This window comes from Ovis aries, chromosome 4 (assembly GCF_016772045.2).
Source record: "Ovis aries strain OAR_USU_Benz2616 breed Rambouillet chromosome 4, ARS-UI_Ramb_v3.0, whole genome shotgun sequence".
NCBI lineage: Eukaryota > Metazoa > Chordata > Mammalia > Artiodactyla > Bovidae > Ovis > Ovis aries.
In genome coordinates, this window is record NC_056057.1 from 79,484,738 (window position 1) to 79,511,609 (window position 26,872).

Consider the following 26,872-nt stretch of genomic DNA (forward strand, 5'->3'; position numbering starts at 1 on the left):
CCTATCCAGTGAGAGGACGACGACTAGATCTGCTGCAGGCGGGTGGCATGGTGTGTGTGTGCGTGTGCATGCGTGCGCGTGTGTGTGAGTGAGGGAGAGAGTGAGGGGCCAGAGAGACTGTGAGTAGTCAGTAGGGATGAACCCATGACCGACCAGGCTGTAAGGCAGCTCCGTCATTTGGGGAGATGCTTCTTGCATCTACATTACTTCCTCCTCTTGCCTTTTCAAAAACTTAACACTATTTTCTCCATATTGACAGTCTTTATGATAAAAAACCAATGCTAGTTATAAATATACAATAAACAAAAGCAAACAGAGAGAAACAAAAAAAACACCTCAAGTCCCATCACCCCAAGGTAAACACTACCGATACATCAGAAATTTCTTTCCCAACTATTTTCAGTGCAAGTATAAGCGCTTTTTAAGCCAAAAATACTGTGTTACAGGGACTTCCCTGGTGGTACAGCGGTTAAGACTTCCTCTTCCAATGCAGTGGGTGTGGGTTCAATAGGGACTAGGGGGCTAAGATTCCATTAAGTGGTCCACATAAAAGAATCTTTAAAAAATTATTATGCTGCATTTAGCAATAATAGTGTGCTAGACTTCTATATCATGTCAGAAACAATTTTTATTTTATTAAATCTTAAATTTTTTTTTTTTTTTTTTTTACTTTTTGGCCAGACCAAGAGGTATGCTAAATTTTAATTCCCTGACCAGGGATCAAACCTGTGTCCCTGCAGTGGAAGGTTGATGTACCAACCGCTGGGCCACCAGAGAAGTGTCTTATTAGATATTCTTAGGAGATCTGTTTTATAAAGGTTATATATCATTATCATTTCATATTATGTTACTTTCAGTACTTTAAGTAATCTTGTTGTTGGATTCTGTAAGATATTTCTAATTTTTCACTATTGTAAATACACAGCAAATAAACAACTAATGCTTATTCTTTGTACCAGTATCTATCCTGTTTAGTTATTCTCTGAAGATTCAGCATAATCTTGATGTGATCTGCCAAACAGCCAGCTAAAGCACAGGAACTCGGCTCATGTACACTTCCTCTGCATTTTTTGAGTGCCTGACCCAGTACATCTTCAGTGGCGTTGCGTAGTATTGTTTTAAATGTTCAGTTTGGTAGGCAAAACGGCAGAGTATTTTTTCACTGATTTGTGTTTTGTTTCTTAGTAAGGCTAAATATATTCTCACTGGTTTAATAATCTTCCACATGTGTGACTCACACCCATCACAGTGTCTGGGACATCATAGGTGCTGGATAAATATATATCAGATGAATAATCAATGGGGAGATGACTCATGTCTTTCCTATTTTTGAGACAGGATTTTAGTGCTTTTCTTATTATCACGAAGCACTTTTTACTACTCCTCTCCTATGTTTAGGATGTGAAAGTGAAAGTCACTCAGTCATGTCCAACTCTGCAACCCCATGGATTATACAGCCCATGGAATTCGCCAGGCCAGAATACTGGAGTGGGTAGTCTTTCCCTTCTCCAGAGGATCTTCCCAACCCAGGGATCGAACCCAGGTCTCCCACATTGCAGGTGAATTCTTTACCAGCTGAGCCATAAGGGAAGCCCAAGAATACTGGTGTGGGTAGCCTATCCTTTCTCCAGCAGATCTTCCCAACCCAGGATTCGAACTGGGTCTCCTGCACTGCAGGTGGATTCTTTACCAACTGAACTATCAGGGGATATTCATCCCTTTTAATAAATATGACAAAATCTATCAATATGTACTTGTTTTTTCATTTTTGTGTTTTTTTTTCAAGTTACAGAGAGTTAAAAATTTTATATTAGCAAATATTTGGATTTCTTTTCCATTCTTATCATTGTTATTTTATGCTTGAAATCACACACTCTTTCCAACTCAAGACAATATTCATCCATATTTTCTTTTGACTTATGATGTCACATTTAAATTTAACTCAGATCTATTAGGGACTGGTGTATGGCTAAAGGAAGAAAAGTATATTTAGGGTCTTTCAAAGTAGTTAATTTGTTGTGTAATATGTTTTATATTCATATTTGTTTCCACTACTATTATTTACAGGTTTTTATTAGGGTCAACTTCTGGGCTATTTATATGGTTCCACTGGTCTTCCATTATATGACTATAGTAAAACCACACCCATCTCAATTACTTTATAACATATTAATGTTAAACTGAACAAGTACACTTCTTTTCCCCAAGTTTCTTGGTTATGTTGTTCCATTTATTCTTCTAGATAATTTCTGGACTTGTTTAATGAAATACATACCATTTATATGTGTTATATTCACATTAATCTATCTCCTTTAGACTTCAGATTTTAAGCCAAGCTGTATAAATGAAAACTGAAAGTTACAGTGAAAAATTTCAGTGGAAAACTAAAGTTACATAAAGGTCATGTTTCCATCCCAGCCAATTGGCAGAGCTCTAATATATCTCAATCTGATGCCCCTTAGTGAGATTTTATATTTTTCTTCAGAATTTCCACCTACTTCTTTTTAAAGCTATCTCTAGGCACTTTATAAATAGAATTTTCTTTCCCTCACATTTTCCAACTTGATATTCCTGGTTTAGATGAAATCTGTTGATATCTATTATACTGATTTTGTGTCCTGATACATATTACTTAATTTTGAAATTCTAATAATATTTCAGTTGAATCACTGCAGTTTTTTAGTTCAACAATTGGACATCTCCAAATGTGAACTTAGATTTCTTCTATTTTATTTTTATGGCATGCCTCTCTTTTGAAAAAAATATCTAATTTTTTAAATCATCTATTTGCCTGCACTAGGTCTTGGTTGTAGGACACAGAGTCTTCTATCTTAGCTGCAGCATGTGGGATCTAGTTCCCTGACCAGGGATCGAGCCCAGGCCCCCTGCACTGGGAGCGGGGAGTTTTCGCCACTGAGGGGTGATGGGTTTCTTCGAATATCTATGTTTCTTTTGGTAGATTTTTAGTCAGCCTCCTAAGATGGCTCCCAGAGATCCCCACCCCCTGGTGTTCACATGGTTATGAAGCTCCCTTCCCTCCCCTTCCTCCCAGTCAGAGCTAGTCTTGCGGTGGGAATGAGAACGTGAGACCTCTCAGGCTAAGTCATAAAGGCACTGCAGCTTCCACCCGGGTCTCCCAGCTCACCTGCTTGAGGGGAAGGCGGCAGCCATGCTGTGATGACGCACAGTGTGAGTACTGCGCCTCTCAAGTTTCGAGCAGGGTAATTCCTCATCGTGGGGGCTGTCCTGCACACTGTAGGGTTCCTGCCATTTATGCAGCAGATGCCAGTAGCAGTCACCCATTGTGAAAACCAAAACGTGCCTTCAAACGTTGCCAGTCACCCCCTAGGCTATCCGCCGCTATCCCCCTGCCGAGAATCACTGCTTTGCTCTCTTAGCTATATTAGACCAGCTGTGTGTTGTCAGACAGCTTAGATTTTGACCTCACTTTTAAGTGCTTGAGAAATGTCCCAGTATTCTACGTCTTGGTTATTCTTTAGATTCGTTGCATTCATAGATGGCTGATCTTGCCCTATTTTTTTTTAGCTCTCCAAGTATCTTCTCCAGTCTCATCTACTCCTGTACTGAAACTGTCTTCCCAACCCAAATATGTTCCAAATGTATACTTCTTGGAACCCTAAAATATTGTGTATCGTAGGGAAGAGCCAAGAGAGAGCAGTAAGTGGGTGTCCAGGTCTGGAGTTTCAGATGAAGCCTCCTGAAGGAAATGGCATCCACAGCAAGATGGGAGGCTATTTGTAAGGCCTCCTCAGACAACCAGTTTGCCTTTTTGCAATTCTTTTTCTCGGGTCTGGTCTTGATCACTGCCTCCTGTACAATGTCAGGAACCTCTGTCCATTAGTTCTTCATTCCCGGCACAGAGCAACTAAAACCCTTGGAATTTCCTGCATGATGGGAGTGCTTTTGTTATTCACAATGAGCCCCACCCCTCCCTTCAACCATACCTGAATTTATGTTACTGAAGTAACTCTCAGTGGACCCCTTCAGGATGAGGGCTGGTCAGCCAGAAAAACCAAAGACGTGATTAAAGAGTTAAAGTTTCAAATTGCAGTGAGGTGAGAGGGGCTGGAGTTGACCAGTGATTCAATCATCTATGTCTATATAATGAAGCCTCCATAAAAACCCCTAAATGAAGGAGGGAATATATGTACGCATATAGCTGACTCACTTTGCTGTAGAGCAGAAACTAACATAACACCGTAAAGCAACTATACTCCAATTACGAAAACAATAAAATAAAGCCCTAAATGGCAGTGTTTAAAGAACTTCCAAGATGATGAATACACCCACATGCCAGGATGGTGGTGTACCTCAATTCCACAGACACTGAGGCTCCTATACTTAGGGACTTTCAGAAACTTATCCTATATACCTCTGGATGTCCACTTTATATCCTTTATGATAAACTGTAGTAACAGGTACAGTGTTTTCCAGAGTTTGTAAGTCATTCTATCAAATCATCAAATTCCAAGAGAAGAAATTGTGGGAATCCCAAAATTTACACCTGACTTGGCAAAATTTATAGTTGGTCTGCTGTAGGGTAGCCTGGGAACTCCATTTGCCAGTGGGGTTTAAGGTGGGGGCAGTGAGGTGGGACTGAGGCCTTAGGTTGTAGAGTCTACACTTCTCTAGGAGTTAGTGTTGAATTGAATTGAACTTTTGGACACCCAGTTGGTACTGGAGAATTGGAGAATTGGTATAGGGAAAGCACATGTTCAGTGTCAGACTTTGTGTTAGAATAAAAGACAAGGTGTTTTAACCTTATTAGTGTGAGATTATGAGATTGCCATTTTTGTAGGTCAAAGTAGGATATTGGCAATTATGTGCATTTAATGGCACCCCACTCCAGCGCTCTTGCCTGGAAAATCCCATGGATGGAGAAGCCTGGAAGGTTGCAGTCCACGGGGTCGCTGAGGGTCGGACACGACTGAGCGACTTCACTTTCACTTTTCTCTTTCATGCACTGGAGAAGGAAATGGCAACCCAGTCCAGTGTTCTTGCCTGGAGAATCCCAGGGACGGGGGAGCCTTTTGGGCTGCCGTCTATGGGGTCGCACAGAGTCGGACACGACTGAAGTGACTTAGCAGCAGCAGCAACACATGTTATCTGATATCAGGGTTTCTATCTCATGTGCTTCCTTTCCATGATAAAATCTGTGCCCTTCTCCAAATACATCTTCCCTCAGCTGTCCAGGCACATGGTAGGGTGTCATTTCTGGTCCCTGTGTTTAGGAGGGCCACTGGACCAATAACCATGCAGTAAGTTCATCACTTTCATGCTGAGGTGTTTAAATGACTCTGCAGAACCTTTCTGAGCTCTCCCTCCCTCTGAGATGGCAGGTGGCAACAGTGGAGGTGGTGGCTGTCTATCACCCAGGACCTATAGTGACTACCGTGAGCAGAGCAGAATCGTGGACCAGTAACTGAGTGAGCAAATGTAATATTTGTTTAAGTCACTGAGATTTGGAGGGGTTGTTGTTACCACATATAACCCACTGTAAGACTCTGATGCTGGGCGGGATTGGGAGCAGGAGGAGAAGGGGACGACAGAGGATGAGATGGCTGGATGGCATCACTGACTCGATGGACATGAGTCTGAGTGAACTCCAGGAGCTGGTGATGGACAGGGAAGCCTGGAGTGCTGCGATTCATGGGGTCGTAAAGAGTTGGACACAACTGAGCGACTGAACTGAACTGAACTGAACCTGACCTATTTTCTGTCTACTTTGCTTTCCCAGTTTTTTTTAATTATATGAATGATATAATTTTGCTTCTATGTGCTCGTGTTTTCATGGTAAATAAGAAAAAAATGGAGGGGTGAATTTAATATACTAAGTCATTTAATCTAATTACGTTAATAAATTTCATGAAGGGAAAGCAGACAGTAGATACATTCATTTCTTAATAAGAGTAAATATTTCTTACTGAAGATAGATGTCCTAAGTAAAGCAAAGAGCAAAATTGTTAGATTTATGCTTTTTATCATCTTTGTATTTTATAAATGGTTAATAATAAAAAAGAAATGCAAAGTATAGAGAAATATGAGCTTACGCTTTTAAAAATATAATACTAGAAAGAATAAAATAAATCCTAGAGCCTCTTTCTCTTCCTCCCTTCCCTTCCTCCTACCCTCCCTCCTTCCCTAGTGTTTCTTCCTACGTTTTCATTATTGGTAATACAGCTCAAAGTATTTTAGCAATAGATGATGATATTATTGTACTAGTCTTGACAATAATATTTGCAATTTTCTATAATTCTTTGTGTTTATTAGTAAATTAATGAAAATCCACACCTGTTTGTCTCCTTGAAGAGGCAGAGATCTTTTTGTTTTTAGATGCTCCAATGAAATTGCAATTTCCTCTTTGAGGCAAAAAATAATTTTTCTCTCTTTAGAATGTAGAAATTAAATTGTATTGTTTTCTCTTTGTTACATAGGTAAGTAGTATCAGGACTTGCAGATAAGAAAAGTTATTCAACATCCTACCAGTCTTCAAAAACCACTCTTGTCCTTCGGGTATCTAGTCTTTCAAGTACAACTTATACATTAAAAGACTTCTGCAGGTTTTAGGTAACCTGCTTTTTTCCACAAACAGAATATGACCGGTGGGGATGATTCCCTCTGGCCAAGGTCAAACTGTGTAAGAGACTGAATTGGGGGCGTGGATGTGAATGTATGGCAGGAGGAACTGGGGGTGGGGAAGTGGGGAGAAGGTCAGTGTAAACTATAAACACAGATATTGGTCCTGCTTATTTCCCAGGACTGGAAGCAGTCACTTATCCAGTCTTTTTGCTCTACTTAGAGAAGCTGTGCAGAGGAAACAAAGCAGGAAATCACATTTTTAACTATAAAGTAATTATTTTTAATAGTCTGTTTCCCTTTAGAATGCACATTAACCTCATTACTAGATTGACAGCTCCTTGGAGAAGAAAATGAGGTCTTGTATTTTCATAATGCAGTTCTCATAAAACAACTGCTAACTAATTATACAACTGATCTTTGGACAACATGGATTTGAACTGTGCGTGCCCACTTATATGCAGATTTTAATAGTAAGTATTCCATGATCCATGGTTGGATGAATCCCAGGTGGGGAACTGTGGACACAGAGGAACCTAACAGTAGATGTGGAGGAACCCTCAGAAATAGAGAGCTAACTACAAGTTTTTGACTGCACCCCAACCTCCATATTGTTCAGGAGTCAAGCATAGATTCATTTGGAGACACCATAACATAGGAAACAGGACCCCAGGAAGACTGGGTCTGAAGTCCACCGGAGTATCCTTCACCTCAGTAGTTATGGGCTCCTGGAAAAGGTTCATGACATATTCAAGTCTATTTTCTCATGGGTGAAATGATATCGATACCTCATAGAGTAGGTGATGTGTAGATATTACTCAGCGACTGATAGCTATTATTTTCTAACTTGCTTGTAGCTCCAAACATTTATCAATTTCTTACATTTGTAGATTCTTACTGGTTAATTTGTCCAAGCAAGGAATAAGCAAATAACACTGAAAAATAAAAATCTGCCAGTTACTTGTAACAAGACAGAAGCACTAGTGGTGGGCCCCTCACCATCACAATAAAGATATAATTGATATGGCCAAAACTCATTAAATCTGAGTATTAATTTGCCAACAGCCACTTGTTAAAAAAAAAAAAAAAGTATAGCCCTGGCATGAAAGAAAACACTTTCTGGCTGCTGGTGTGGTTATCCCTCCTGTTTAATTGAAGGTTTCAAGTAATTGGGGTGGAAGTTGTAACCTGTGCCAAGAATCATATTCCAAGAGTCATAGAGCTGTCAGGTCCTGAGGCCCCATGATAAGCAGCCAGGACACAAAGGGTTAAGCTGCCTTGCCTGTGGGGCAGAGCTTGCAAGGGTCACTAGAGGGCAGCAAACAGGTGCAGAGCAACAACTATAACCAGAAGCCATTCGAGTAAAGGCTGCTCCTTCTGTCCTATCCAGAGACCATACCTGGGATACTATGCAGAGCCCAGCAGCAAAGTTGGTACTCCAGACAAAAGGTTTTTAAGCAGAAAAGACTTCATCTACACCCAAGACAATCTACCTTCTCAATGCCAATAACCCTCAAATATTCATCTCTAGCCCAAACCTCTCTTCTGAGTTCCCTGCCTATACTTCCACATGAATGTCTCTTATCTCTTGAAATTCATCATCTTTATACTTTCCCACAGACAAGTTGGTCTCATCATCAGGAAGATATTCTCATGAGTCAACTGTCACCTCTCTTCACTTTCACCAATACCACCCAAGTCCATGCCACCACCATTTCTCACTGGAATCACTCCTATGCCCCCCATTCTCCTCTCAGCTACACCGGTGTGCTTCTGCTTTATCCAGAGTTTAAAGACTTTTTCATAACACAAATCTGTTTAAATGATCCCTGCTGCTTAAAATTCTTTGAAATATCCCCCTTTTTCTTAGAGTCAAAACAGAAGCCCACGTTGTAACCTGTAATAGATAGTCTGGCTCCCATCTTTCGCATGATATCTGTATTCCACCTACTTTGAACCTTTTAGTTTTACCATGTAGCAAGTTTCCTCTTGCCACAGGAATTTTGCACATACCTGGGACATCTTTTCTACTCTTTGCCTACTTAACATCTCATCCTTCAGCTCTTAGCTCAGACGATACTTCCTTGAGGAAGCCTTTCCTGACCCTTCACTAGGTCATTCCCTTTGTTATTTGCCTTAGAGCATGGTATATTCTTCCTCCACACAACCTTTCCCAACTTGAGATCTCTTTTCATTGCCTTCTGACTGTATTCTTGATTAAAAATCAGCCGTAATATTTTTGGCCATTGTTCCCCTGTATGTAATGCCATTTTTCTCCTGTGGATGCTTGCATGACATTTTCCTCTATCTTTGGTTTTCAGAAATTTGTCTGGGATGTGCTTAGGTTCCTTTACAACTTGGAGTTCATTGAAATCTTGGATTTGTAGATTGAAATGTTCCCATAGTATCTGAAAATTTCCAGGTGTTATTTCTTCAAATATATGTTCTGGCCCATTTTTTCTCTCTCTCTTTTCGATTTGGGATTCCAAATACATGTATGTTAGGCCACTTGACAGGTAATTGATGATCTGTAAAGTGTCTCACAATAGTTTTCCCTGTGTCTTAGTTTGAACAGCACTTACTAATGAGTCTTCAGGTTCGCTGATCTTTTCTGTCACCGTTTCTGTTCTTCTGTTAGGCCCACTGCCGCAGACTGCATGTCGTGTTCCCCAAAATTAATATGCTAAAAAACAGTCCTCAGTAGGATGGTATTAGATGAGGCCTTTGGGAGGCAATTAGATCATAAGGGTAAAGTTCTCATAAATGAAATTAGTGCCTTTACAAAAGAGGCCCCAGAGAGATTTCTCATCCTTTCTACCATACATTGTTACCACCATATATGGTAAAACACGGCTGCCTGTGAATCAGGAAGTGGGCTCTCACCGGACATCAAATCTGACCATGGCTTGGTCTTGAACTTCCCAGCCTCCAAAACTGTGAGCCATATATTCCTGTCGTTTATAAGGCACTCATTCTATGGTATTTTGTCATAGTAGCCCAAACAGACTAAAATACTCATCTAATCTATTTCAGATAATTTTACTCTAGAATTTCTATGTGGTTCTTTTTTTTATGGTTCCCATTTCTCTGCTGAAATTCTTCATCTACTCATCCACTGCAGCCATCTTTTTCAGAAAATACTTGAATGTGTTCACAATAGATATTTTTAAATCCTTCTCTTTAGTTCTCATATCTGGTTTATCTATGGACCTGCTTCTACCGATAGATTTTTTTTTGTTGATTTATCACATTTCCTTGCTCTCCTGTATGTTTTGTAATCTCCTAAATTATCTCTTAAACACTATTCATATAAAAACAATGGAACTATTTTTTAAAATTTTTTTCCCACTCGAGTTCCAACCCTTTCCTAATGATCACTTGAGGGGCAAGTGATGATTCATATTTTACTAAGAGCTGAGCTGGCTGCATCTCCCATGGCTAGATGCATGGATTTTCTACCCTAGCTTTCACCCTACAGGAGCCGCTCTCTACCCTCAACAATTCAACTGCCGCCTAGTTCACAAACTTTGCCTCTGCCAGTTCCAACACACACACACACACACACACACACACACACACACACACACACACACATCTTTTTGCCAACAAGTTAGACCAATGCCAACGACAAGTCTATGAGCATAGGTTGTTTAACAAGCAAGTAGGATATTTTCAACCATCAGTTCAGTTCAGTTCAGTCACTCAGTTGTGTCCAACTGTTTGCGACCCCATGAATCGCAGCACGCCAGGCCTCCCTGTCCATCACCATCTCCCGGAGTTCACTCAGACTCATGTCCATCGAGTCAGTGATGCCATCCAGCCATCTCATCCTCTGTCATCCCCTTCTCCTCCTGCCCCCAATCCCTCCCAGCATCAAAGTCTTCTCCAATGAGTCAACTCTTCACATGAGGTGGCCAAAGTACTGGAGTTTCAGCTTTAGCATCATGCCTTCCAAAGAAATCCCAGGGCTGATCTCCTTCAGAACGGACTGGTTGGATCTCCTTGCAGTCCAAGGGACTCTCAAGAGTCTTCTCCAACAACACAGTTCAAATGCATCAATTCTTCAGTGCTCAGTATTCTTCACAGTCCAACTCTCACATCCATACATGACCACAGGAAAAACCATAGCCTTGACTAGACAGACCTTAGTCGACAAAGTAATGTCTCTGCTTTTAAATATGCTGTCTAGGTTGGTCATAACTTTCCTTCCAAGGAGTAAGCATCTTTTAATTTCATGGCTGCAGTCATCATCTGCAGTGATTTTGGAGCCCCCCAAAATAAAGTCTGACACTGTTTCCACTGTTTCCCCTTCTATTTCCCATGAAGTGATCGGACAAGATGCCATGATCTTCGTTTTCTGAATGTTGAGCTTTAAGCCAACTTTTTCACTCTCCACTTTCACTTTCATCAAGAGGCTTTTTAGTTCCTCTTCACTTTCTGCCATAAGGGTGGTGTCATCTGCATATCTGAGGTTATTGATAATTTCTCCTGGCAATCTTGATTCCAGCTTGTGTTTCTTCCAGTCCCGCATTTCTCATGATGTACTCTGCATAGAAGTTAAATAAGCAGGGTGACAATATACAGCCTTGACATACTCCTTTTCCTATTTGGAACCAGTCTGTTGTTCCATGTCCAGTTCTAACTGTTGCTTCCTGACCTGCATATAGGTTTCTCAAGGGGCAGGTCAGGTGGTCTGGTATTCCCAACTCTCTCAGAATTTTCCACAGTTTATTGTGATCCACACAGTCAAAGGCTTTGGCATAGTCAATAAAGCAGAAATAGATGTTTTTCTGGAACTCTCTTGCTTTTTCCATGATCCAGTGGATGTTGGCAATTTGATCTCTGGTTCCTCTGCCTTTCTATCATACTTGACTCCTATTAGACAAATGGAGTGTTTCAAATTTTCTGGGCCAATACATCAAAAAAAGCCTGAGTCTGAACTGCCAGTCTATATTCCTATTCAATTATGCTAGTTTAATCCTGTTTTTGAGCTATTCCTGACCAAGATCTACCTGAAAATAAAGTCTATAATTAGTATCTGTATGCCCGCTGAACTTCATATTAAAATGTTATACTAGAAAAGACATGGGATTTGAAGTTAAATGAACCTGAGTTTGAATGCTAGCCCAATGACTTTTTATAGCTGTGATCCTGGCATCTTATTAAGCTTTCTGAGAACCAGTTTCGTTACTCATGGATGGAGAAAACAATATCTGCCTCATAGGACTGGGAGGACTAATGAGCATTTAATAAGTAATGAGCACTGAATGAAATCTTGCCATATGCCAGGTATTAGGCTAAGTGCTTCATCCATGTTATCTCATTTAAATGTCACAATGTTCTTTGTAGTTCATACTGTTATTATTAGTCTCATGTTGATATGAAAAAATCGAGTTTTAAAGAGGCAAAGTCATTTGCCTCAGTCATGTAAGTCAGTAGTGATAAAACAAGGATATAAACCTAAAAAATCTGAAGAAAGAGCCTATAGTTATATTTATTCACCATGCTTAATTTCCTGGAACTTACTGACCTTCAACATAGTGCTTTTACTATTAATAATTAATATCACTAAAATTAATAATGCAAATAAAGTAACTCTTCACTTAGTTGGCTTGGTCTAGATGACCGTGTTTTAGATGTCTTGTTTTCCCACCAACTTACCACTAGAGGTTTGTTGCTAAGCCCCTCTCAGAGTTAGAACTCTGACCTGGATGCCATGCCTCTCGCTTAGGGCTCTAACCTGCCCTGCTAATATCAGCCTCCTTACTAATAAGGCAGAGTCCTGCTCAACTGCTTAGAAGAACACTCCCAGAGTGTACCCAAGGACTCATTTTAGTAGATGATACATTTAAAAAGTGCAATACAAATGCTGCATTTCTGAATCTCCCTCTCATCACACACCAAACATTCTGAGAGCCCCTTCAGCTAAGAAATCAGATACAGTTTGTTTGACCTAGGGTTGTCCAGGTTTCCCTGTTTATGTGAACACAGAAGCCTTTTATGGACAACTATTGATAACTCATCTTGGAGTGTTAATATATATATGTCTTCATGTAAACATCGGTGTCCTGTTCCCTTAGATGCTCCACAGCCCTTAAAGCAGAAATCAGTTAAGGCTCACAGATTGCACGAATGATAGAAAGAGAAAGCAAATACCTAGTAGTAATCATTATAACACAAATTGTTAATTGGGAAGGAGAAAAGAGTAGACATTTTTCCTTTTAGTTTCCTGACTCCTCTATCAATTATACCAAAATGTTTAGACTAAGGTTGAAAGTGAAAGTGTTAGTCACTCAATGTCTGACTCTTTGCGACCCCATGGACTGTAGCCCGCTGGTCTCCTCTGTCTATGGAATTCTCCAGGCAAGAATACTGCAGTGGGTTGCCATTTCCTCTTCCTGACCCAGGGATCAAACCTAGGTCTCCTGCATTACATGCAGATTATTTACCATCTGAGCCACCAGCCCATCAGACTCAGGTTGAAATGAAGCATAAATGGAACCAAACAAGTGATTCACAATACATTTTCTATACACATTTCTTTCCTTTTTGTGGGGGTGGGGAAGGGAATATATATTATATATATATTATCTATATACCTATCTTTCCTTTGGGGGCCACACAGAGAGGGAAGATAAAGAGGAGGATAATCTTCCTAGGAAACATTACTTTTAGTGCAGTGTCTCTTACTGAACTAACCACTCTCTTGGTAGACATTCGGCTAATGCATCACTTATTAATTATTCCAGGATTTGACTGTGATATTACTAATAAGGGGGACTTACTTCAGTGCTCATCTTTTGCTCTTCTCTACTCTTACTAGGTTTGAACCGTAATTCTTCCTTTTCACAGTGCTCTGTAGGCCTCTTACTCCACACACAGCTTTATGACACAATAAACTCACCCTTCACATTCACTATTTTGGGTAGCATAATACAGCAAATAAAGCCATTATTCTTTTTCTTGAAACCCCTCAAAATATCGATGAGGGCCTACTATGTTTTGGACCTAGAGTGTGCAAGAACTAGAAGAGCAATTTGCCAGAGAAAAGAGTAAAAATCTATCTATCTAATAATTGGGGCTGATAGGCAAGGCAAGGATGAATATACTTTGACAATTAAAAAGATGGTTCTAGAAAAGATCAACTAAAAAGAACTGGCTTGTCTTATTTCTATACCTCTTCATATTAAATAATGAGATCATATTTTCTTGGTAGCAGGTGACATCAATTTTTAGAATAAGGAAGACAAATTGTCCTCTTTTACCTAATCAACTACAGTTCATTTCCATGTCCAAGTAAGCATCCTTTCCTCAGGGATACTTCCTAAATCCCAGTCCAGATAAAGCCCCTCACTTACCTATGCTCACAGAGCTATGTTCTTTGCCTTCATAATACCTATATTGGCTATGATTTGAATGAGTTTCCCCTTTCACTGGACTGAAAGTCTGGAAAGTCATGGCTGGCTTTGCCTACCATTTTATCACCTGCACTCAGCACAGCATCTGGTCCAAAGTAAACATGCCACAAATATTTATGAGTAAACAATATGTTAAACAGAACATATTTGTAGAATAAATCTTGCTATAGACAAGGGTGATTGAAGCTCTCAAAACAACATAGCGTAGTATCTGAAACAGTACTTGCTTCCTTAACGGTTTTTATTTCTAATCTTTTTCCTTGGAAGTAGGATTCATAATCACAGAAAATTAGCCAATCTTATCACATGGACCACAGCCTTGTTTAACTCAATGAAACTAAGCCATGCTGTGTGGGGCCACCCAAGATGGACGGATCATGGTGGAGAGGTCTGACAGAATGTGGTCCACTGGAGAAAGGAATGGCAAACCACTTCAGTATTCTTGCCTTGAGAAGCCCATGAACAGTATGAAAAGGCAAAATGATAGGATACTGAAAGAGGAACTCCCCAAGTCTGTAGGTGCCCAATATGCTACAGGAAATCAGTGGAGAAATAACTCCAGAAAGGATGAAGGGATGGAGCCAAAGCAAAAACAATACCAGCTGTGGCTGTGACTGGTGATAGAAGCAAGGTCTGATGCTGTAAAGAGCAATATTGCATAGGAACCTGGAATGTTAGGTCCATGAATCAAGGCAAATTGGAAGTGGTCAAACAGGAGATGGCAAGAGTGAATGTCCACATTCTAGGAATCAGCAAACCAAAATGGACTGGAATGGGTGAATTTAACTCAGATGACCATTATATCTATTACTGCGGGCAGGAATCCCTTAGAAGAAATGAAGCAGCCATCATGGTCAACGAAAGAGTCCAAAATGCAGTACTTGGATGCAGTCTCAAAAACGATAGAATGATCTCTGTTCATTTCCTAGGCAAACCATTCAATATCATGGTAATTCAAGGCTATGCCCCAACCAGTAATGCTGAAGAAGCTGAATTTGAATGGTTCTATGAAGACCTACAAGACCTTTTAGAACTAACACTCAAAAAAAAGATGTCCTTTTCATTATAGGGGACTGGAATGCAAAAGTAGGAAGTCAAGAAACACCTGGAGTAACAGGCAAATTTGGCGTTGGAGTGCGGAATGAAGCAGGACAAAGGTTAATAGAGTTTTGCCAAGAACACACTGGTCACAGCAAACACCCTCTTCCAACAATACAAGAGAAGACTCTACACATGGACATCACCAGATGGTTAACACTGAAATCAGATTGATTACATTCTTTGCAGCCAAAGATGAAAAAGCTCTATACAGTCAGCAAAAACAAGACTGGGAGCTGACTGTGGCTCAGATCATGAACTCCTTACTGTCAAATTCAGACTTAAATTGAAGAATGTAGGGAAAACCACTAGACCATTCAGGTATGACCTAAATCAAATCCCTTATGATTATACAGTGGAAGTGAGAAATAGATTTAAGGGACTAGATCTGATAGAGCGCCTGATAAACTATGGACGGAGGTTCATGATATTGTACAGGAGACAGGGATCAAGACCATCGCCATGGAAAAGAAATGGAAAAAAGCAAAATGGCTATCTGAGGAGGCCTTACAAATAGCTGTCAAAAGAAGAGAAGCAAAAAGCAAAGGAGAAGAGGAAAGATATTCTCATTTGAATGCAGAGTTCCAAAGAATAACAAGGAGAGATAAGAAAGCCTTCCTCAGTGATCAATGCAAAGAAATAGAGGAAAACAATAGAATAGGAAAGACTAGAGCTCTCTTCAAGAAAATTAGAGATACCAAGGGAACATCTCATGCAAAGATGGGCTCGATAAAGGACAGAAATGGTCTGGACCTAACAGAAGCAGAAGATATTAAGAAGAGGTGGCAAGAATACACAGAAGAACTCTACAAAAAAGATCTTCAGGACTGGGATAATCATGATGGTGTGATCACTCACCTAGAGCCAGACATCCGGGCATGTGAAGTCAAGTGGGCCTTAGAAAGCATCACTACGAACAAAGCTAGTGGAGGTGATGGCATTCCACTTGAGCTATTTCAAATCCTGAAAGATGATGCTGTGAAAGTGCTGCACTCAATATGCCAGCACATTTGGAAAACTCAGCAGTGGCCACAGGACTGGAAAAGGTCAGTGTTCATTCCAATTCCAAAGAAAGGCAATGCCAAAGAATGCTCAAACTACCGCACAATTGCACTCATCTCACATGCTAGTTAAGTAATGCTTAAAATTCTCCAAGCCAGGCTTCAGCAATATGTAAACCATGAACTTCCAGATGTTCAAGCTGGTTTTAGAAAAGGCAGAGGAACCAAAGATCAAATTGCCAACATTGCCATGATCTGTAGGATCATGGAAAAGGCAAGAGAGTTCCAGAAAAACATCTATTTCTGCTTTATTGACTATGCCAAAGCCTTTAACTGTGGGGAGCACAATAGACTGCGGAAAATTCTGAAAGAGATGGGAATACCAGAACACCTGACCTGCTTCTTGAGAAACCTGTATGAAGGTCAGGAAGCAACAATTAGAACTGGACATGGAACCACAGACTGGTTCCAAACAGGAAAAGGAGTATGTCAAGGCTGTATATTGTCACCTTGCTTATTTAACTTATATGCAGAGTACATCATGAGAAATGCTGGGCTGGAAGAAACACAAGCTGGAATCAAGATTGCCAGGAGAAATATCAATAACCTCAGATATGCAGATGACACCACCCTTATGGCAGAAAGTGAAGAGGAACTAAAAGCCTCCTGATGAAAGTGAAAGAGGAGAGTGAAAAAGTTGGCTTAAAGCTCAACATTCAGAAAACGAAAATCATGGCATCTGGTCCGATCACTTCATGGGAAATAGAAGGGGAAACAGTGGAAACAGCATCAGACTTTATTTTGGGGGGCTCCAAAATCACTGCAGGTGGTCATTGCAGCCATGAAATTAAAAGACGCTTACTCCTTGGAAGGAAAGTTGTGACCAACCTAGACAGCATATTCAAAAGCAGAGACATTACTTTGCCAACAAAGGTCCATCTAGTTCAGGCTATGGTTTTTCCAGTGGTCATGTATGGATGTGAGAGTTGGTCTGTGAAGAAAGCTGAGTGCTGAAGAATTGATGCTTTTGAACTGTTGTGTTGGAAAAGACTCTTGAGAGTCCCTCGGACTGCAAGGAGATCCAGCCATGCCATCCTAAAGGAGAGCAGTCCTGGGTGTTTATTCGAAGGACTGATGCTAAGGCTGAAACTGCAATACTTGGCCACCTCATGTGAAGAGTTGACTCATTGGAAAAGATCCTGATGCTGGGAGGGATTGGGGGCAGGAGGAGAAGGGGATGACAGAGGATGAGATGGCTGGATGGTATCACTGACTCGATACACATGAGTTTGGGTGAACTCTGGGAGTTGGTGATAGACAGGGAGGCCTGGTGTGCTGCGATTCATGGTGTTGCAAAGAGTCGGACACGACCTAGCAACTGAACTGAACTGAGGATTCCAGATGAGGAATCAAAACAAATGGGTTAGCAACTTGGATCCCATTGGGCACACATTGAGCTTTCAGCTGGCCTAATTTTTAATAATATAGAGCTGGGGTTCTAATTGTTAATTCATTGTATTGATTTCTAGGACATTGTGCTTCCCATTCTTGACTTGTAATCGGACTTTTCCATACATGTCTGCAATAAAGAAGAAGGAAGTGGGTTACTGAATGGAGTGCACAGAGATGATATAGGGTAGCCCACTGAGGAAAGTGGTCCCAGAGAAAGTAACTCAATACCCTCATTCTAGTAACACCTCAGGGTCTTAGGGGGTATAAGTGACTTTGATGGAGACAAATTTAAACAGCTAACAGTTACAATTGGTTCTGTGGTTTTCAAGGAAGTAGAGAGTGACTGTTTCTGGCGGAGGGAGGGCCAGTGTCAAAGGAGGAGAAAAATGATGATTTAATGGAAGTAGAGCTGACAGGGGCCTGGCTCCTCACACACTTTCACACAGCATGTTCCAAGGCAGCTGGGGGTCTGAATCTTTGCTGAAGAAAATGGTGGAGAAGGCAAGGACATTTTTATTGAGTTCCTGTGAATATGATGTCAGCAGATTGTATCCTGACTTAATGCTGATATGTGTGCTTTCTAGAGTATTCTGCTGAACTCTTTGACATAACTTTCCAGTGAGAGTGCTTGAGAGAATCCATGGAAACGTGCAGACACCTCTGCTACAATATAAGACTGGTGGGCCATGTCACGCTTCTAACATATGCCTAAACTGTGTTATCCTTCACTTAAGTAAGACTATGCTATTACCCTGAGTGGTCATTGGTTTTCCTGTGAAAGAAGGATCCTCTGTGACTGCTCTCCTCAGGTTTGAAAAGACCTGAAGATAAGATGAAATTGGAGACTCACTCAGGAAACACAGATATTTCCCAGACAACTGTTAATCTAACCTGTGTAGACTTATTAACAGTCAATCAAGATTTTCCTGGAAAATCCCACTTAATATGAGCTTTTGGTTGAAAGACGGAAGTTTTTCTACATAGATCCTGGGCCCAAAGACTTGAATCCTATTCCAGGTTGCTCAGGGGGCAGCTCTAAGGAAGTCCCTTGCTTCTCTCAGTCTGTTTCCTCAGTTATCACATGAGGGTAATTTCCTGTGATAGCTCTGTCCACCTCTTAAGACTGGAGGAAATGTTGTGGATTTTAAAGCCCCTTGGAAAATTGAAAGTACTAAACAAATGTAAAACAGCGTTATTGTAAGTGTGGAGTAAAGCTTGATGCACAACTACCAGCAGTCATAATAAAATAATTGTATTTAATCTGGCAATTTATTTTAATAGGCCTCTATACAGAGGCCTGACTTTCCTGGTAGCTCAGCTGGTAAAGAATCCACCTGCAATGCAGGAGACTCAAGTTCAATTCCTCCTGGGTCGGGAAGATCCCCTGGAGAAGGGAAAGGCTACCCACTCCAGTGTTCTGGCCTGGAGAATTCCATGGACTGTATAGTCCATGGGGTCACAGAATCAGACACGACTGAGTGACTTTCACTTCCACTTTCACTTTATACAGAGGCCCATTATAAATTAAAGCTAATAAAGAATGTAGGTTTGTGTATATCCAGTTGATGTGTAAATGGAGCCTGCATCATTATCGTCATCACTGTTACTGCCACCACCTTCATTATCATCAGCATCACCATCATCGTCATTATCATCACTGTTGATGTTGAGCAACTACTATGTCTCAGGCACGAGACAGGACCTTTCCCTTCATGTTACCATTAAATCCACAAGACTGTTCCATTGTTATCCTCATTTGAAAACAAAGGGATTATGATAGGGACAGAGTAAAGGGACAAAGTAGGTGATTAAATAGTTAACCCTACTAGCAGATTGTAAGTAGAAAAAATATGAGAGACCTCTGTAAGTTAATGATTACTCAAAAAAGGTTTGCTTAACCACAAAACCAAACAGACTTGCTTAGCAACAAAACCACGCAAGGGAAGCATGAGGCATGCTCCTAAACAATAAAACAGTGGTGGCATGAGGCCCATATCCTGCCTAGGGAACCCAGTAATTTAGGACATGCTCTCTGCACATATAAAAAACAATAATTTGTGGACCTATCCTGACCATGTAGGGACAAAAGAACTCCACTGTCCAACCTGGAGGAGAAGTCAATGATGAAAGCATGACATCCACTCAAGAATGATAAAGGTATTCTCCCCCTCCCCACTTTTCCTTTGATTATAAAACTGTAGCCCAGTGAGTTCTCAGGGCATGGCACCTTCTTGCCTACCCACTTGCAAGCCTCACAAGCATCCTATTCTAATAAATCACTTATCACTTTGCTTCTCACTAAATTCTTTCAGGCATAAAGGATTGGAGCTCTTCAGAGCTCCCTGGAATGCCACCTAATGGTTTCAGTTAGAAGCTCCATGAAGCTGCTACTGGTTCCCAAACTCGTTCAGATATCAAAATAACCTGAGGGTTTTTAAAAAATGCAGATGCCTTGGTCTCACAAAAAACCTAAATCAGGGACTCTATTGATGGGGCCAGAGCAGTTGTGAATTTATTTCCAAGCTCTACAGACGGTTATTTTGAGCAGGTGGATTTGTGAATGACTGAGCTGAGTAACTTCTGCAAGGTCACAAAGCTGGGAGCAAAGCTGGACCCTAACCAGGCTGGTCCCTCATTCCCATGTCAGTGCTTAACCACTTTTCTGTCTTGCATGCCTGGAAATAACAATCTACTTAATTTAACAGATGTCTTTTAATGATTTTAATTGGATTTTCCACATCCTACGTCCACTGTTACACCATACTGCAAGATTACTTTTCCCTTAATGACCATTTAGATGTTTCAGATGAATGACTTAGCTCCCAAGGATACTTTATACCGTGGCCAACTGTTAATAAAATGGTGGCATTTACCTGAATATATAACTACCAAAAATTAAGATCACAAAACGTGAGGGTCTGTGTTTGACTGGGGAACTCACAACCAGTGATCAGAGAATATCCATTCAGGGGTTGAAGGAGTTTTTCTTACAAGGGGCTCTTAGTCAAAGTGGATGGGGCCAATGGCTGTGGTGAAAGTATATGCTTTATCAACTTGAAAGTCTATGTGAATTTCCCAGGAATCTTATTAAAAAGCATATATTAATTTAGCATTTCTGGAGCGGGCTTGACAGTCTACATTTCTAAGCTCCCAGCCGATGCTAAAGCTGTTGGGGATCCTAGGCAACTGTAGCCATAGAATGGCTATGGGGAGATCCACCTTCAGAAGAACAAGCACAGCCCTGATGAGTGAGGATTAGACTGCCCCCTCGCAGTGGGAATATTGGGTGGGGCAAAAAATTGCCGAGGACAGTCAGAGGTATCCTTCTGACAGGAGAAAAGGACAGATGGAAGGCACTGCTCAGTAAAGCTCTATTATCTGTTATGGAGTAGGGAAAGGTTATTTGTTTAAGTAAATTTGAGCACTGATTAGAGGGCTTACAAACATATGGTTATGATGGTTAAATACACTGGGAAATATTCTGTGTGAGTGAGTTCTAGGTCAACACTGATTGACCAGCTGGGACAAGGAGAAGGGTGCTGCTGAACATCGAGTTTCTTGGGAGGAGCCCATGAGCCGAAGATCCCATGGCAAAGGCCCTGTCTAGCTCAGGGGACACAGCCTCTTGCAGTTGTTGTGGCCACACCCCTACCTGTCAGGTGATGAATGGCATGGTACTGTGAAAAGTCAAACAGAAATGAAATAAACAGTAATTGGAACATGTGCTTTGGCTAATATAATTTGTTTTTCATGTCAGGGGAAGATTTGGTTGATGGATTTGTCTAAGGGACAAAGGATGAAATAATCAGAGAATGGGCCTTCATTTTAATCAGGTGGAACTGTAATGAAACTATAACTCTAAGAACATCTGAGTTATTTAGAACCTGTAACTATCCAGAATGAAAATACACTAGGTGTTGTGAACTGCACTGAGTCTCCTGCTCTTCTGGGTCATGTGAAAGCAATCTGGGATTAAAAAAGACAGGGTTCACTCTTCAACTAGATGGCTTCTCCAACTTAGCCTGGAACTGTGAAAGTCTGGCAGCACCTTGACAGCCCCTGGTAGCTGGCAGAGAGCGTTGAGCCTACCTAAAGTGATTGAAGGGGAAGGAAGGAGGAGAAAGCTCCATGGGCCCATCTAGTTAGGAAGGGTTCTGATACAGGAAACATCACTGCTCTGAACTTGTGGAGGGCTGGCACCAAAACAGGCACCATGGCTGCCTTTAGAGGCCAGTAGGAGGTGAGCTAAGTGGGAACAATGACAATCAGAAGGTCCTAACAGAGACCACATTCAGTTCTTGCCACCTACTGCCAAGCAGAACTGGAGCTCAGGGCTGCAAGAACTTTCGCTTTTTTTCCCAAAAGAAACCAAGATTATTCTGTAAAATTACCTTTTTTTTTTTTTTTTTTTTTTACAGGTCATCAACAAAATCATATCCAAACAAAAGCCACTGGCAGCTAAATAAAATAACGTCTTTAGGGAGTGTAGAGGTGGTAGTAACCATGGGACTGTATTTTTACGCAAGTTCAGAAACAGCATGGGTTTTCAGAGATGGAACCCAGAAGTAGGGTGCAGCAGCAGAGAAGGTGAACACGGTGCTCCCAGGCCCTCTCCTCCCCACACATGCTTACCCTGCTCTCTTTCTTCTTAGCCCCTCTCCATTCCGGACAACGTTACAAACTTATTTGTGATGTTTACCTTCTGACAAGCCACTCCCCTCAAGCAGAATGAATTCTTCATGAGGGCAGGGGCTCGTCTGCCTTCTCTTGGTTGTCTCTCCCACATGTCAGCCATTATCTGGTTCATAGCAGGTGCATAATTAATAGGTGCCCAGTGAATAATAAATGACTGATCCATGACTTGATCTGAAACATCAAAGCCAGGATGAGCTTGTGTTATAAGGCCCTTATGCCAGAGTCTGATGTCCAATTTCTAGGGGTTCTTGAGGTTGCTTTGGGTAACTCAGGATAATTCCTATCCAAAAATTTGAAGGAGAATAAAATAAATCCTAAATCCTGGTTCTACTTTGCTAAAAAAAAAATCTGCAAGAGAGAAAGGCAAATACACATCCACTCGTGGTGTATGTTTAGCTGTGAGCATGAAAATCCTGACTTCTTGTTTGAAGCCATGTAAAACAAGAACTTTCATTTAGAAAGCAGAGCTGAGTAAACAGACCCAGGACCCGTATCTGCTGACACACGATGCTGTACGGAGAGTGTAGCAGGACATCAGCAATGCTGCGTTCTCTAAGAATTCTGCACACAAATGGGCATGAGGGGATAAAAAGCAATGCTGGGGAACTTCTAGTTCTTGCTGAAAAAGAAGATTCTGGCTCTAAATCTAGCGCTACCCAGCAAGAAGGGCATCTCCTCTGTGGCTGCAAATAAATCCGGCGCTCCTTTGCTCAAACAAAACCACTTATCATACACTACATCGAATAAGCAAAGCTCCAAACAGCTAGCCACACATGCATGTTTTTGCCACCTGCTGTCTGCGCAAAATAGCTATGCCATGTGCATGCCCTAGTTTAAACCAATCTTTGAATTTCACACAAAAGCATCCTCCCTCTACCAAGCTCCCTTCCTAAAGCTGAGTGCACAAAAGGATAGAAATACATTTCCTGTTAAGTGAGGGAAAAAAAGAAAGATGTTTAAAGGACAGTCCAGACCTTTTATAAAAGCACTTACTTTGAAAGAACAGGATAGATTATGTATTCAAAACAAGACATCTTCTTTAAAGCAGACGGAGAAGCTGTTCACTGTCCCAGCCTTGCTCTGGGCTTGCAGCTCTGGTCCTGCTGGGGGTAGTTAACAGAAACGGTTGGGCCTGCGTGGCCTGGTCCTCTGGGCCTGCTGCATCAGGATGACGCTCAGAACTGTCATTGGGGCAGGCTGTGAGCAAGTCAGCAGGGCAGTCCTACCTCTGTGCTGAGGCTGCTGCTTTCTAATGAGAAAATACTGGTGGCAGAGCTCTCCCCTCAGGTTCGGGCAGACCCAAGGCACCCCAGATGATCCTAGTTCAAGGTAGGGGAGCACCCATCACCTGTTGGGCAGAGGCAAGCAGACCCTGAAGAAGACATCCCTTGTCAGGTCAGACCCCTTCCAGACTCGCTCAAGACTACTGGCCTCCTTGACATAGTTCCTTGACTCTGCCAAGGGCATGACTCAGCTCACCCGTTAGCAATGTGGATCACAGTGTTTCTCTCTCCCAGTCCAGGAGTACTGAGTTCAAGGCAGTGACTGGAGAAAGGCTAGAGGGGAGACCATGGTGGTCCCTAACTTGGTGAAGTCGAAAGCTTGTGGCTTCATATGCAGGGAGATTTAGCTACAGTAGTCACTGCAGTACCGTGGCTTAGGACTCCAGAAACTGAAGACTATTTGGTGGGGGAGAAGGAGAGCAAAGAGGAGGGGAGGGAGAGGGGAGGAGGAGCAGGAGGAAGAGGGGAGAGAAGAGAATCAGAGGAGGAGAAAGAGGATAGAAGTCGGCTTTCTAATTGAGTTTCCAAATCAATAAGTGTAGAGAATTAATGGTATGCTGACTTTCTATTGGTGTCAAGATGACAAATTGTAGGATGGAACTGAGGCTTCTGATGACATTTGCCATTTATGCCTGGATGACCCTGTAACTGAAAAGCCAGACAGAGCTATAGTGGAAATTTAGGGGAGCCAGCTGTGGGCTTCAGACACCCAAGGACTCACACCTGCTTTCTAATTCATTCTAGACATGAAGCTCACCCCTGTGGACACAAAGGGGTGCGGATAAGGTATAGGAAGTCTTGGGATCACTTTCAGTTTGAAACATATAATAAGAGCACAAAACGTCAGGGAGCCATAGCAATCCTTTATCATATAGTCTGGGGTCAAGAGGAAGCAACAGACCAGGAACACTCCGTAACTTAACGGAAGTTGTGAGCAGACACGGGTCTATGGGGTGTGCGGTCAGGAACAGATAGGAAGCTGAGTGGAGCTGAGTCTGGGGCATCCTGGGGCCCTGCCATCTCTGGGAGATCCTGGGCACAGTGTCTCTGGGCCTCACTTTCTGTGTGAGAAGGTTTGAGATCCCTGGAATCTTAAAGGCCTATTCTTCTAAGTCTCTTCACCTAGCACACGCCCTGACTCAGACAGAAACCTAAAAAGCCAGAGTTTGCTCTCTGTTTCTTCCATCCCGCCGCCCCCCACCCCACCTCACCCCCGCCGCCCCCACTACATTAGGCTGTGAATTCCAGCAAAGGATCACATCTTAGCACTGTCTCCCTGTCTCCACCTGCTTCTGATCAAATTCTGAAAAGCCCAGAAAAACTGATTTTCTGAAGTCTCTGGAGGGTGTGGCAGATGAGCTTCTCAGAGAGCCCTTTAGGAAAGGAGTCCACTGCCCAGCTTCCAGGAGGGCATCAGTTAACAACCGCCAACTCCTTCAGGTCCACCTCAACCTTTGAGATGTGGTCTTCTGAGGGTGCTCTGAGCGACATGAGGGTACCAAGGCCTGGCTGACCCCACCCAATATGGGTGTCTCAAAACAGGCAGGCGTTGCTCCTGAGAGCTCACTGGTCTGGAAGAGACTGTCAGGCTACAGTCCCGGCCTGATTCCTCTTCTCTTTCAGGCTTTACTTTTCTCATGAACAATCAGCATCTGTATCCTCAGGGACCCAACAAACACAGAGATGCTAATCATTGTAACACACAAGCCATAAGGTTTGTTTGTTTTTCCAAAATGGAGCCTTGAGAGGTTTCAGGAAACCTATCTTTGAGTAAGAAGACCCTCTTTGTAGCATAATGATCTGCCTTGTAGATTCCTTCTCCATTCTCTTATTCACAAACACTTAGTTCCCACCAGTTGTAGCGGTTCTCAGCCAGGGGTGCCTATTAGACCTTTTTAACAGCTAGTAATGCTGCACACTCATTTTGCAACAGGGTGGATCTTCTTTGGACATATTAGGAAGGTGTAGAAAACCTTAGGATCATTTTTGATTTTGAAGATTTAATCAAAAAAGGCAAAAGTTACGGGGCCAGAAGATTTCCTTTATCCTACAGAGTTGGAGACAGGAAGTTTTACAGTGACTTGCAATGGAAACTGGGAATAAAGCAGCTGATTCTGTCCCCTCGGGTTTCGAGTCTCACTGTCATCCAAGAGGTTGTGGTTATGATTGCATTTCATAAACTATGTCCTTTGGGAGAATCAGCTGTGATCGCTGTCTTCTCTTCCTTGTTAATCAAGGAGAGCTCACTCATATAAATGTCAAGGGAGGATGCTCAACTGTTGTGTTTCCTGGATCACTGAATAAAACCCCCTGAGATGATGTGTGTGCCCACTTAACTGTGCTACTAGATTCAGTTTTATTTCAAGGAACAGTTTGTATCTGAAAATGCACAGGAGCTGAGATTCCCTAGGACGGGGAAGTCCCCACTTTGCAAGGACATTAGTCTTGGAAAGAGAAAAGTGGAGACATTCTACCAAAATGTTAAATGCACCCAAAGGAACTACTTGATATTTTAAAAAGGCTTCTCAGTATATCTTTACATCCAAAGAGAAAATTCAGAAGTCCGAGCAGGATATAAGCAGATGAGAGTGCCATGCATTGGGAAAAATGCTCTTTTAGCAAAAGTCAAGTGTTCCCCAAATGGGGAAGACTAGGGGTGGGAGTAACTGGGTGAACTTCGAGAAATCAACTCTGACAGCACAACAGACTGGGATTTGCCATAAGAAAAGGACATTTAAAGTCACCACTCTCTGCCCCTGGACATTTAGCAGCACACAACTAGGTCCCAATTTAATGCTTCCTGAATATAACACCGGAGAAGGCAATGGCAACCCACTCCAGTACTCTTGCCTGGAAAATCCCATGGACAGAGGCGCCTGGTAGGCTGCAGTCCATGGGGTCGCTAAGAGTTGGGCACGACTGAGCGATTTCACTTTCACTTTTCACTTTCATGCATTGGAGAAGGAAATGGCAACCCACTCCAGTGTTCTTGCCTGGAGAATCCCAGGGATGGAGGAGCCTAGTAGGCTGCCGTCTATGGGGTTGCACAGAGTCGGACATGACTGAAGCAACTTAGCAGCAGCAGTAGCAGAATATAACACACAAAATGCTCGTTCTCTAAATGCATTCTTCAAAACTCACTCATTAAGAAAGCACCCCTCTGGGCGCTCTGGAAGTGGTGCCGTGGGGTAGGATGGAAGAGAAGGGCTGAACTTGAGGCCTACTTATCCTCCTACAGGCTGGGCACCACCGGGACACTTAAGGAACATCCCCATGTGTTCTTATCCTCGCTGAACAGTTATTTCAGGGATTAGTTGAATCTGCACTT

The 26,872-nt window shown here is 42.0% G+C and overlaps 1 protein-coding gene across 2 annotated transcripts in view; it reads right to left on the bottom strand.

Annotated features, from left to right (window-relative positions):
• The window catches only part of HECW1 (HECT, C2 and WW domain containing E3 ubiquitin protein ligase 1), a 492,408-nt gene that overhangs the window by 294,438 nt on the left and 171,098 nt on the right, over positions 1-26,872 (bottom strand). The window lies entirely within an intron of this gene.